Genomic DNA, 12,682 nt, shown 5'->3' on the forward strand with positions numbered 1-12,682 from the left:
TCATGCCTCCCACTCACGCCACATGGCCCCACCGCACCTGTCAAGAAGGGGTGCTCTGTCAGGAAGTTTGGGCAGCACCCACACAGATTCAGGGCTGGCCATAGCACCTCCTCCCCACATCTATGCAACTGCCGATGTCCTGCGGGGCAGAGAGAAGCTATTCCTTTCCCATTTTGTTTTGCCTGGAGCAGCCTCAGAAGCAAGTCCAGAAGATGTCCTCATAATATTCTCCTCCACTCTCTCCAGCTGGGGAGAGGAGAATGAGCAACAGTTCTTTCTTAATCCTCTATCAAGGGGTACAGCAGGGCAAGTGCAAATAATAAGAAAACCTTGTTCCTTCAACGTCTTTTCTGCCTTTGTGGAATTCTGCAAAGCTGTTGTTTAATATCAACATGCAATAAGAGGTCTCCAGCCTCACGCCTCTGGTTCCCACTGCTGCAGAGGCGACTTCTAAAAGACAAATCGAAATGTTCCCTTATTCCAGGTGAAAACCTCCAGTCTTCTCCACAGTCTACAAAATAATATTGTCGATGTTAGATGTAGAACATTCCCATCATCACAGACAGTGCTCCTGGATGGCTCTGTCCTAACAATCTTCACAGACCATATCTTGGAACATGGCATATGGTAGAAGCTCAGCGATTGATAAATGAGTGAATGCATCTGTGTTTGTGGAAGATTCATTTTTCTACATTACTGTTGCTAAAGCCTCCCCTGACCTCCTGAGGCCGAGTCATCCAGGTGCTCGTCAGACATTCAGCATGTGTTTATGTATTTATTCGTTCATTCAACAAGTATTTGTTGAGTCTGTCTGTATAGCAGACACTGTGCAAGACTTTAAGGATACAGTGAAGAGCAAGGCAGCAACTTGAGAGGCAGTTTTGTTTTTTTTTTTTTTTTTAATGTTTGCATTTTGTATCGCTTTACTAGATTCTTCTTTTGGCGTGGAGGATAAAAGATACATAAATTACAAAAGGGAAATATTTAATAGAAAAATGCCAAACCAAAAGGGATGACTAAAAACATCTGACCTTTTCTATTTGTAGGAAGCATATTGTAACAATAACTATCCTTTAACTGCATTTTATTCTTGCATATGAGATTTGGGGAGGAGGGTGTCCCAGCACCCTAATTAATCATGCTTCATTTATCACAAACTTGAGATTTTCATTTGTCCATTGGACAAATGTAAGCCACTGTTTTAGGTACTAGAGGTGACCTTCCACCTCCCCAAAATGCATGTATATTAAACAAAATACATGTCTACAGGCAAAACTTGAAGTCTTGCATAGGTGAAAAATGAATGTAACTACAATGCAAATTCAAATGACACCAGCCATATAGGGGTGGGATTCTAATATGGGTAAGAGGGAAACCGTGAAAAATGTTATCATCTCAAAATAATCTCCAATGTTAGTCCTGTAATGCTAACCTTGGAGCTATTTTAAGTGGTTTCAAAATTCTAAGTGACCATCTCCTATATCCTAACGTGAATGAGAAAGAAGTAGTAAGAAAATGGGTATTTTGTGAAATTTAGCATAAATGAAGGAACTTGTATTGAGGCTTTAAAAAAAAAATTTAAGTCTGCCCCAAAGCCTAAAATGTATGAATTATTTCCTTCAAGAAACATTTTCTGAATACCTATACTGCGCCTGGCAGTACTCTGGGTCCTGCGGGAGACAAGAGTCTTACAAAGATGAATGTATGTACAATTTCTCCATTTCTAGACTGTTTCAGTAAAGGCGACTTAACGAATCTGATTTTCCCAACATTTGAGCATTTTTCAGAAACTGACAGATCTTTATGCAAATGTTGTTGCCAAGCTGTTTGTAATGGTGAAATTATACTTTGACAGTAACTCTTTAAAATATATTAAACCCAGCTAAGGTTTTTTTGGAAATGTTGCCAATTAAGTGACTTTAATGAGCTTCTTGATGGTAATGTAATTAAAATTCAGATGTTCTAATTGTAAAAAAAAAAAAATTACAGTTCTGGGAAAGTTAACAGTAAAATAAGCAAATGTAAAATGAATTAGGACTAATTTAAATGGTGATTATGTGGTCTTCTGAGAAGATTTTACCAAAACAATGTTTTCAATTATGCTGTTTGTAAAGAAGAAAGAAGACACCTAACAGATATTTTAAATTTATCCAATAAAGCAGATATTTTGAGTTTATCCAATAAAACAGATTTAAAAATTCTGAACTTGGTGAATCATTCTCAGCTTGTGAGAGAACTGCTAAAACAACTCCCTTGGCATTATGGACAGGTACCTTGGCAATTTGAAGTGGAATGATTTCTAACTCAGGGAAACATAAGTGCTTGGACCTTACCAGGCTATTCATGGGGAAAACGATCTGGCTTCTAGCAAAATCTCTAATGACCACCTGCTCAGAATAGTGGCATGTAATACTAACATGCCGGTCATAAACTCTTCTTTTTGACACACAGGTAGTGTCTTTGGCAGGCTAGCACAGTATAATTTCACTCTCTTGGCCTCTAATTAATATTCCATTACTTACTCTACTTATTTAAAAAAATCACTTTGACAGAATGTGTTTTAACAAATATTTGTTGGTACAGCATTAGATCGTTCACACTGTGGCTATACAGAATCTATATCCTGTGAATAAGAGAGAGCAAAAATGAACCAAAGGGCATGACGCCATGGTTTGACAACTCATCTCCCTTCTTTCTTAAGTACTGTCCATTGGCAAGCAAAAACAGGAGCATCTTTGCTAGCCATTAATTATTGGGGGCAGGAATTTTTCTCACTGTTCCAGGGGCTGAAGTTTTGAGATATATGTCTTTTTTTTTAAAGATTTTATTTATTTATTTGAGAGAGAGAGAATGAGAGATAGAGAGCACGAGAGGGAAGAGGGTCAGAGGGAGAAGCAGACTCCCTGCCGAGCAGGGAGCCCGATGCGGGACTCGATCCCGGGACTCCAGGATCATGACCTGAGCCGAAGGCAGTCACCCAACCAACTGAGCCACCCAGGCACCCCCGAGATATATGTCTTAATGAAACATTTAAGATGGTAGAAAAATCATTCATATGTTAAGAACTACCATCCATTCACACATATTGTTTGTTATTGAGACATCCTTTCCAATATTCATGGACATAATAGAAATATTAAAGATGTCATAAAATGTGTTTATATCACACCAGCACTAAGCTGAATTTCTGGCTTTGAGAAATGATAAAAAGTAATGATGCTTTAATATATACAAGCATGTTGTATAAACAAAAGAAACAATGCTACTGTCTGAAGACTGAAGTAATATTTTGCAATATTACAAATTCCTTCCTCTCGAATAAAAGACAAGATAGTTCATAGGTCAATTCTTTTAAATATAATATGTTCATTGTTACTCATTTTGGGAGATAGTGGGCTTTGATAGGTAAGGGCACAGATCCAAATGTACACTCCTTGGTTTGAATCCCAACTCAGGAACATATTAGCTGTGTAATATTGCTCAGCCATTATAAGTTCTTCCTGCTTGAGCTTCCTTATATATGAAGCTGAGGATAATAATAATAGGCCCTATCCCATAGGGTTGTTTGGAGTTCTAAATTAGTTGCTATTCATAGAGCTAACAGTGTCTGACATATAATAAGCATTTTGTTAAGAGTTTGCTAGATACATAAGGTAAACCCCTTTTTGGCATTTTTATTCATTTTCAAGGAATTAATAGTCTGATGTTTATTGCAGCCTTATTGATAATAGCCAAATTATAGAAGCAGCCCAAGTATTCACTGATAGATAAATGGATAAAGAAGGTGTGGTATGTGTAATGGAATATTACTCATCCATAAAAGAAGAATGAAATTTTGCCATTTGCAACAACATGGATGGATCTAAAGGGGATAATCCTAAGTGAAGTAAGTCAGTCGGAGAAAGACAAATACCATATGATTTCACTCATATGTGGAATTTAAGAAACAAAACAAAGGAATAAAGGAAAAAAAGATGAACCAAAAAACAGACTCTTAACTATAGAGAACACACTGATGGTTACCAGTAGGGGGTGGTAGGGGGATGGGTCAAATAGGTGATGGGGATTAAGAGTACACTTATCCTGATAAGCACCGAGAAATGTATAGAATTGTTGAATCACTATATTATACACCTGAAACTAACACTGTATATTAACTATACTGGAATTAAAATTAAAAAATAAAGAAATTAATAGTCTAAATCAGAAGCCAGTAGTTTCTTTTCCATATCAGTGAATTTAGTATAAATGTGAGAATCATTAGTCACTTGTAAAGGAATCTCTATGTTCTCTGAAACAATGTGGCCTGTTAGGAATAACTAATATAGAAATCCTGAATGTCCAAGGAAGCTCATTGACCTTGGTACTTTCTCTTGAATGAGTCGTTCAACCCCATATCTCAATACCTGTCTGAGGAGTCAAATATTTGCCAGCAGTGATGGAAACACTGTTGGGGAAGACATACAGCTTGGGAAACATGCAGTTGAAGGACATGAAGGGTTTGCTCACCCAGCTTCATGCACAGCCTCCAAAGCACCACACAGGCCTTCCTCCCTGGTCCTGTCTCCACCACGCTCCCATTGTCCCCCAAACGCCAGCCCCGTGAGTCTCCTTTCTGTTTTGTTTGTTTTGTTTTGTTTTGTTTTGTTGTAAGGGCCAATATCATTTCTGTTTCAGGGCCTGGAATGTGGTTTTCTCATATTTTCACTTGGCTGTGTGCTTGTCATCCTGGTCTCAGCTCAGGTGTCACCACCTTAGAAAGAACTCTCATCACTGGATCTAATGTTGTTTCTACCATAACCAGAGACTTCCAACTACATTACCTAAATTTGCTTTCTCGATAGCACTTATAAGCAACAGAAATTATTTTATTTATGGATGTGTTCATCTGGTATGTATTTCTCCCGTTTGAATATAAGCTCCCTTTGAGTAGTGACTCTGTCTGTCTTTTTATCTCTTTGCACCCAGGGCCTAGATAGCCCTGGAATAAGGTAGGAAGAGCTTGGTAAATATTTGCTGAATGTGTTCCCATGTTCTGTGGATAAAAGGGCCCATGAAACTGGCTCTCTTATGTGTGGAATGGAATGGAATGGAAACAGATCATTTCCTTTCTGGAACTTAGCATGTGATAGGAACTTGCTGTCTCCCCCTCAAAGTAAAGAGAAAGAAAAATCCCTGAGCACCAAGCCGCCCACAGTCAGGAGAATGGGGTTAGGAAAGACATGAACCTTAAGCCAGAGATCTAAAAGAGGCTGGTCTATGAAACAAAAATAATTTGGGTCACGAAATGCAACAGAGTCCACTGCACTGCCTTACCCCTGATATCACTGCTCTGAGATCAATCACCAGGACACTGCAGACTGAGGAAATTTGGCACAAAATGTTCAGCCAGAAAAAGTCAAACAATTCTCTGGAATGCTATTAATTACTCTAGCAGCTTTTATTTAAAAAAAAAAAAAAACAGTAGTTTTTAAAATATGTCTTATCCTGGGGCACCTGGGTGGCTCAGTCATTAAGCATCTGCCTTTGGCTCAGGTCATGAACCTGGGGTCCTGGGATCGAGCCCCATGTTGGGCTCCCTCCTCCACGGGAAGTCTCCTTCTCCCTCTCCCACTCCCCCTGCTTGTGTTCCCTCTCTCACTGTTGTCTCTCTCTGTCAAATAAATAAAATCTTTAAAATCAATCAATAAATAAAATATTTCTTATCTTAAATATGTTTCAAGTACTAATAGTTTCTCTCACATAATAAAACAAGGATGCCCATGCTTTATACTGTTTCTATCTCCTGGTTAGATAGGTCATAAGTTCAAACCCTGGAAGTTGGATGATTCTTTTAAATCAAGAATATCAACTTGCAGTCATCAAAAATAAGCCAGTGAAATATATCTTCCAAAAGTTGAACACTTTAGATCATATTTTCTAGTGGACAACTCAACATGGATGAACTGAACTTTCTAGGATCTCACTGTTACAACAAAGTGTAGCCTTATGTATCTGCAAGATTGACAAACAGAATCAAGGAAATTGAATTCTAATTCTTGTGATTTTGGCAAGCTCTTTATCTTCCTGAGATTCCATTACTCCCTCTGTGTGCTGCACTTACTGGGCTAGGTTCATGGCTTTGCAAGCCCTAAGAATTCCTCTGTGTCCCAGTAGGCAATAAGGCAAAGTAATTCCTAAGCCCTAAATCATCTTCCAAAAACTGAGATCCATAGGTCAGATAATAGGAGTTAATCCCACGTTTTAATTCACTCTTTTCTCCTCTGTATCTCATCATCTTCTGGGATTATAGTGGTTACGCTGAGGATTTGTTTCCTCTTAATATAGAGTTCTCTCTCACAGGTCTCTTGGGCACTATTTTTAGAGATGGGGTAGAATAACAATCTTAGATCCCCTAGAAACACTGTGGCTGAAGCATTCTCCCTGACTCAGATGGTGAAAGTGAGACCAGGGATCCACCATGGTACCTTGCTTGATGCTGGTATGAGAGCATTCTCAAAGGAATTGTCATCACCATCACTATCCAACATCTTTTTTGATGAGACTGATTTTATATGAATTAAATTGATAGTTGAGAATCTTGTACTGGACAAATGTAATGGATGCCTTGGAGTAGAGTCCCCAGTCTCACGCACCCGCTGAGGCCAACCAGTCCATCAGAACGAATGAAGCAAACCAAGGAGGGTGTTAGCAAGGTCTCTGGGAACCTAAAGGTGGGACTCTGGCGAGCTGGTGAGTACATCTGAAGGCCTAACAACCACTGGTTCAAACTGTTGCCATGTGGAAATACAGGCCTATTACTTCCCAGCTTGATTCTTGTCAAGAGAAACCAGAAAAAAAGGATATTTAAATGGAAACTCCCTCTCAATTTTGAACCCTTAACAACTAATTTATGAGTAAAGAAAACTTATCTGTGTGCCAGATTTGGCCTATGGATATCAATTTCTATTTTAAGTCATAATTTAATTGCCTTTTTTTTGGATTTCAATTATATACCAAGTACTCCATACGCATTATTCCATTTAAATCTCCAAACCCTGTAAATTAGAAATTAAAGTATGTGCATTTCTGTTTCGGAGAATGAGGGAACTTACCTAAAGTTCTGTGGATTCAACCATAGTCTTCCTACCACTTCCACACCTCCATATAATACAGGCGGTGCCATTCCAGAAGGAGGAGGTGGAATGCCTTCTCTTTTGTAATATTGCCATCATTAATCAAATGTTCAATATAGAGTATAAATAAACACAACCCTGGTAGCCGGCTCTTACCGGTCATTATTAGAATTTAAGTGCAGTTAATGAAGTAGCCATTAAGTGCTTGCTTAAGTAAATATTTGCAGGGTGGCTTTGAAAATGGAGTTCTGTGCCTCCCTCTATATTTTAGTGACTTCTACAGGGTTTGCATCTTGTTTCTGGCCCTAGTAAAATTTTGTGTATGTACAGGCAAGCCATCCAATATGTAAATCTAATTCGTGTCTGGACTCAGAATGATGTTAGCTTTCCAATCTTCCCATCACCTCGTCTCCACTCTAGATGACTTTTCTCTAATGTTACCCCTGCTCTGTGTCTTCCCACACCTGTTCTCCTACCAACTCCCACACCATGGCCATGGAGCTACAGAAGGGGGCAGGATGATGGGGAAGCTTCTAAAATATCACACAAGAATGGTCTCCAAGTTGGCATCAGTTGTGTCTTACCAACAGTACTGAGGCTGCCAAAGCAGAGGCTCCAGAAATAAAGAACAATGAAAGTGTAAACCTAAGGCTTTATTCCTCCAGCTTAGATTTTTAGAAAAGCAAAAAGTAAAATTTAAAAGAGTCCATGTAAAATAAGTATTTTGTATCTCTCCCGTTTTGAGTTGGTAGCTATCAATGTATGCTTTAAAAAAAAAAATCCTGTGTGCCGCCAGGTTGCCAAAGCACTGTCAGCATATCTGGAGTACTTTTATTATTTACTTTTTCAAGATACAGTATCAGGAGCCATAATATATTGTTTACATAATCTCTAGAGAAAAAGCCATGCCCAGTGAAACCAGTTATAGGAAACCCTCCTATCAGTTCTTTGATGTAGACTTAGACTCTTCTGCATGGTATTTCCTCCTCATGAATATTAAGAATTTATCCTTAGCAAAGTGTTAAAAATTTGTAGAAAAACTTATAAATAGCTACTCAATATTCACATCACCCATGTGCCATATTTCCCAGAAAATAGGTCATGGAAACCATGAATGCAATTGTTGAGATGTGTAATTTATTGGGCGCCTGGGTGGCTCAGTCGTTAAGCATCTGCCTTCGGCTCGGGTCATGATCCCAGGGTCCTGGGATCGAGTCCCACATCGGGCTCCCTGCTCAGCGGGAAGCCTGCTTCTCCCTCTCCCACTCCCCCTGCTTGTGTTCCTGCTCTCACTGTCTCTGTCAAATAAATAAATAAAATCTTTAAAAAAAAAGATGTGTAATTTATTAAAATGTTTAAATTTTTTCATCAGAATTTTACTGTTTTTTGAAAAAGAATTTTATATATTATATGCCTATATATGTTTTATATGTATTCTATACATGTTTACATATACATATGCATATATATGTATATGTAAACATAATATATACATATATACATATATGCTCTGAATATAAATATAATATATACATATATAACAATTTGTAAGGTCCAGTATCTAGACTATATAAAGAACTCTTAAAATTCAATAACAATCTAAAAATGGGCAAAGGACTTGAATAGACATTTCTCCAAAAAATACATACAAATGGCCAACAAGCACATGAAAAGATGTTCAATATCCATAGTCATTAGGGAAATACAAATCAAAACCACAATGAAGTACCATGTCACACCAACAAAGATGACTATTAAAAAAAAGAAAGAAAGAAAAGAAAAGAAGCACTGGCAAGGATGCACTTTGCTGGTGGTTCAGTTGCTGTGGAAAACAGCTTAGCAGCTCTTCAAAACGTTAAACATAGAACTACCATACAACCCAGCAATTCCACTCTTAGGTATATACCCAAAAGAACTGAAAACAGGTTCTCAAACAAATATATGTACAAACACATTCACAGCAGCACTATTCACAGCAGTCAAAGGGGGAAACAGCTCAAATGTCCATCAGTGGGTGAATGTATGAACAAATTGTGGTAGCTATAAACAATAGAATACTATTTAGTTATAAAAGGAATGAAGTAGTGATACATGCTACAAACATGAATGAACCACAAAAACATGCTAAGGGACAGAAGCCAGACACAATAGGTTATTGTATGATTCTATTTATATGAAATAGCCAGAATGGGTAAATCCACAAAGATAAAATGCAGACTGGTGGTTGCCAGAGGATAGAGGAGGAAATAAGGAGAAACTGCTTAATAATAGAGAGTTTTATTTTGGAGTGATGGAAAAGTTTTGGTGCTAGATGGAGGTGGTTGGTTGAACAACATTGTGAATATGCTAAGTGCCACTAAATCATTCACGATAAAAGATTTGATTTTGTTATGTGAATTTCCTCTCAATAATTTTTTTAAAAATCTGTTTGGAAAAACTTCATTTGTAATAATTTTCAGTATAAGTAATTTATAATTATGGTATCATTTCTAGAATCAGCAGACTCAAGCTTTTGATAGAAGGGGATATTCCAGGAAACTAGGCTCTAGGGTGTTTTATGAATATTTATTTTGGTCCATCCCCATTGCTAATGCAAGGAATATTTTCATTCTCAATTAAACAAAAATTAAAATTTGTTAAATCTATTTTAAACTGTTGCCATTCACACCACCACACCTCTGGACACAGAAGAGAGGAAACCCGTAAGATTCACTACCCCCCTCAGTCATTACAAACCCATACCTTACACCTCATGAGCTATCAAAACATTTAGACCTCTCAAATAACAGAAATTCCCTTGTCTGACTTTTAAATTCTGTTCTTCCAACTTCTTGCTCAACTGCTCTAGGCACAGCGGCGCTTCCAAAGAAACATTTTCAAATACCTAACCTCAGGCTGCCACCTTCTTGGTCCCTCCCTTCCTGCCTCATCAATTTTCAGGAAAACAGTAAGAATGGGCTCTTCTCCTTACCAAGATCTGCCCTCCCACTCCTATGCCTTGCTCTGAATCCCATGCTCTTTTCATACTCCCAGCTTCTTCATCAGAAAGTGAAATCTGCAGCACTTGAAAGGGTGCAATTCTATTGTGTGACATATCCTAAACTATGGATCTGATTCTTAAAAAAAAGTGGAATGTCCACAGCTTTTTTGGAAAGCAATTTGGAAGGCCCTCAAAATATTAAACATGGAGTCATCATATAACCTAGAAATTTTATTTCTACAATTCTTCTTTAGAATTCTTCTAGAATTCTGCTTCACCTAAGAGAATTAAAAACATAATCCAGACAAAAATTGTGTACTTGAATGTTTACAGCAGCATTATTCATAATAGCTAAAAGTGGAAACAACTCAAATGTCCATCAATTGACAAACAGTTAAACAAAATGTCGTATAGATATTTAATGGAATGTTATTCAGTCGTATAAAGAAATGAAATACTGACACATGCTACAACACTGATTAATCTTTTCTTTTAATTTTTCTTTAGAGAGAGAGACAGTGTGAGTGAGCACAGAGGCAGAGGAAGAAGGAGAAGCAGACTCCCCACGGAGCAAGGAGTCCTATGTGGGGCTTGATCCCAGGACACTGAGATCATGACCCAAGCTGAAGGCAGACGCTTCACTGACTGAGCCACCCAGGCGCCCCAAAGTTGATTAATCTTGAAGTACAGTAAAAGAAGTCAGATGCAAAAGGCCACATACTGAGTGATTTCATTTATATGAAATGTACAGTGTATGCAAATATATAAATAGAAAATAGATTAGTGGTCATTAAGATTTGGGAAAGGGACAATGGGGAGCAACTGCTAATGGGCACAGGGTTTCTTTTGGGGGTGATGAAAAAGTTCTAGAAGTAGACAGTGATGATAGTTATACAACATTGTGAATGCACTAAAAACTACTGAATCATACACTTTAAAAGCTAAACTATAAAATACCTGGAATTGCCAATTGTTTAATCTTCAGACGTCGTGCTATTTTAGCCATCTGGTAGTTGTGAATGGTTTCAGACAGCAGTTAAGGCAGATTCTGCTGAGGTTACAAGATTTTGCCTGGACTCCCTACCACTTCTTTTCAGTCTTTCTCTAGAAAGGCAGTGTGGTCTGGAGTCAGATCCAGATGTGGCTTTAAGCAACTTAGTTGCCTATTCTAAGCCCCCATCTCATTATTTGTAAAACAGAGTCAAACAAATTTAACTTACTGTGTCTTGTAAAGATTAGACAATAATATATTCAGAGAGCTTTGCCCATAGTAGGCATTCAGTACATGGCAACTATTTCTGTTATATTAAGGGACTTGCCCCACACTTCTGAAGTCTAAAATACTGACTTTAAACAATAGAAATTTTTCTATTTCATTCATATTATTGTTATTTTCTAAACTGATTGCCTACAACTAAGACGCTATATGAATTCCAAGTGGAAAATGAAAAAAAAAAGTTATTTCCTAATAAGGCGGTTGGTGCTACATAGTAACCACTGGAAGGAATGGCTGTCACACTTTCAGGTGTTCAGTCAAATGTAGCCCTGAAATTAATTTATACTTGATTGTTTTCATAAACATCAACTGTCCTAAATGATACATTTATATAGGACAAGTGCCCAGAAAAAACATTAGATGTTTTTAATGTGCTTAAGAAATCAAACCAAATTTTGAGATAGCATTGAATCCCCTTTTTTGCTATGCATTGTCCTAGTGTTGAGAGGAAAGATGCCCAAAAAAGGTGTAAGAGCCAGGGTCTTTGACTTCCAGAGTTTAACAGATCAGTATTAAGGAGAAGGATACTAGTGATCGTGGACCAGATCTATGAGATGGGGAGAATCCATCTTTCTGTAGCATTAGAAAGCATCCACTATCAATACTCTGGTAGGCTCTATGAAGAGAAAAAGATTTTTATTAAAGTAAAAGTAAAAAATCAGTCTTTACTTCCTCTGATAATGTGCCAACAAAGAAATGATTTCTTTTTCACCAAGAAAGAGTCAGGATTAGAACACAGTACTGAAGACTTCTGGGTCATAGAACCGTTTCTAGGCACAGAAACAAATTATTTTTGGTAATTTCTTATAAAAAGAAATCATAGATATTAATTCTTTGTGTTTGAAGAATAAAATAGCTAAACAACAAATTGTAATAAAGTAAATAAAACTTCATTTTAAAATAGGATAATAGCCTAGAGGGCTTTGTAAATTGTCCTCCACTTTGATTTTATTATTTTAATATCACCAAAAAACAGGGCATATCTTTACAATATATCAGATAAAATGTGAATTGGCAGCACTGAGCAAGTTTCAGGCAGGGGGCAAGTCTGCTTATAAGGCATAATGGCTAGAAAAAAGTGTTTATAACTCCATTTTGCATTCTATGCATTTTTTTAGGATACAGATTTCAAATTTTAATTTTCTAATCGTTGAACTTACTTTCTTTTACAGAAGCCTTTGAAAAATTGCAGTGTTTTAATTGGTTCACATTAAAGACTCTTAGAAGCTTGAAGAAAAAAGTCTTTCCAGATGAGCAAGAGGTTGGATAAATGTAATGACATATGGTTTGTTTTTTATAGCTACAATATGC

General features: G+C 37.3%; 1 long non-coding RNA gene across 1 annotated transcript in view; it reads right to left on the reverse strand.

Moving 5' to 3' along the window:
* The window catches only part of LOC148164704 (uncharacterized), a 172,069-nt gene that overhangs the window by 91,243 nt on the left and 68,144 nt on the right, over positions 1 to 12,682 (reverse strand). The window lies entirely within an intron of this gene.

This window comes from Eumetopias jubatus, unplaced genomic scaffold, assembly GCF_037043125.1.
Source record: "Eumetopias jubatus isolate StellerSeaLion01/CBP00866 unplaced genomic scaffold, mEumJub1_p1.0 scaffold_3, whole genome shotgun sequence".
Taxonomy (NCBI): Eukaryota; Metazoa; Chordata; class Mammalia; order Carnivora; family Otariidae; genus Eumetopias; species Eumetopias jubatus.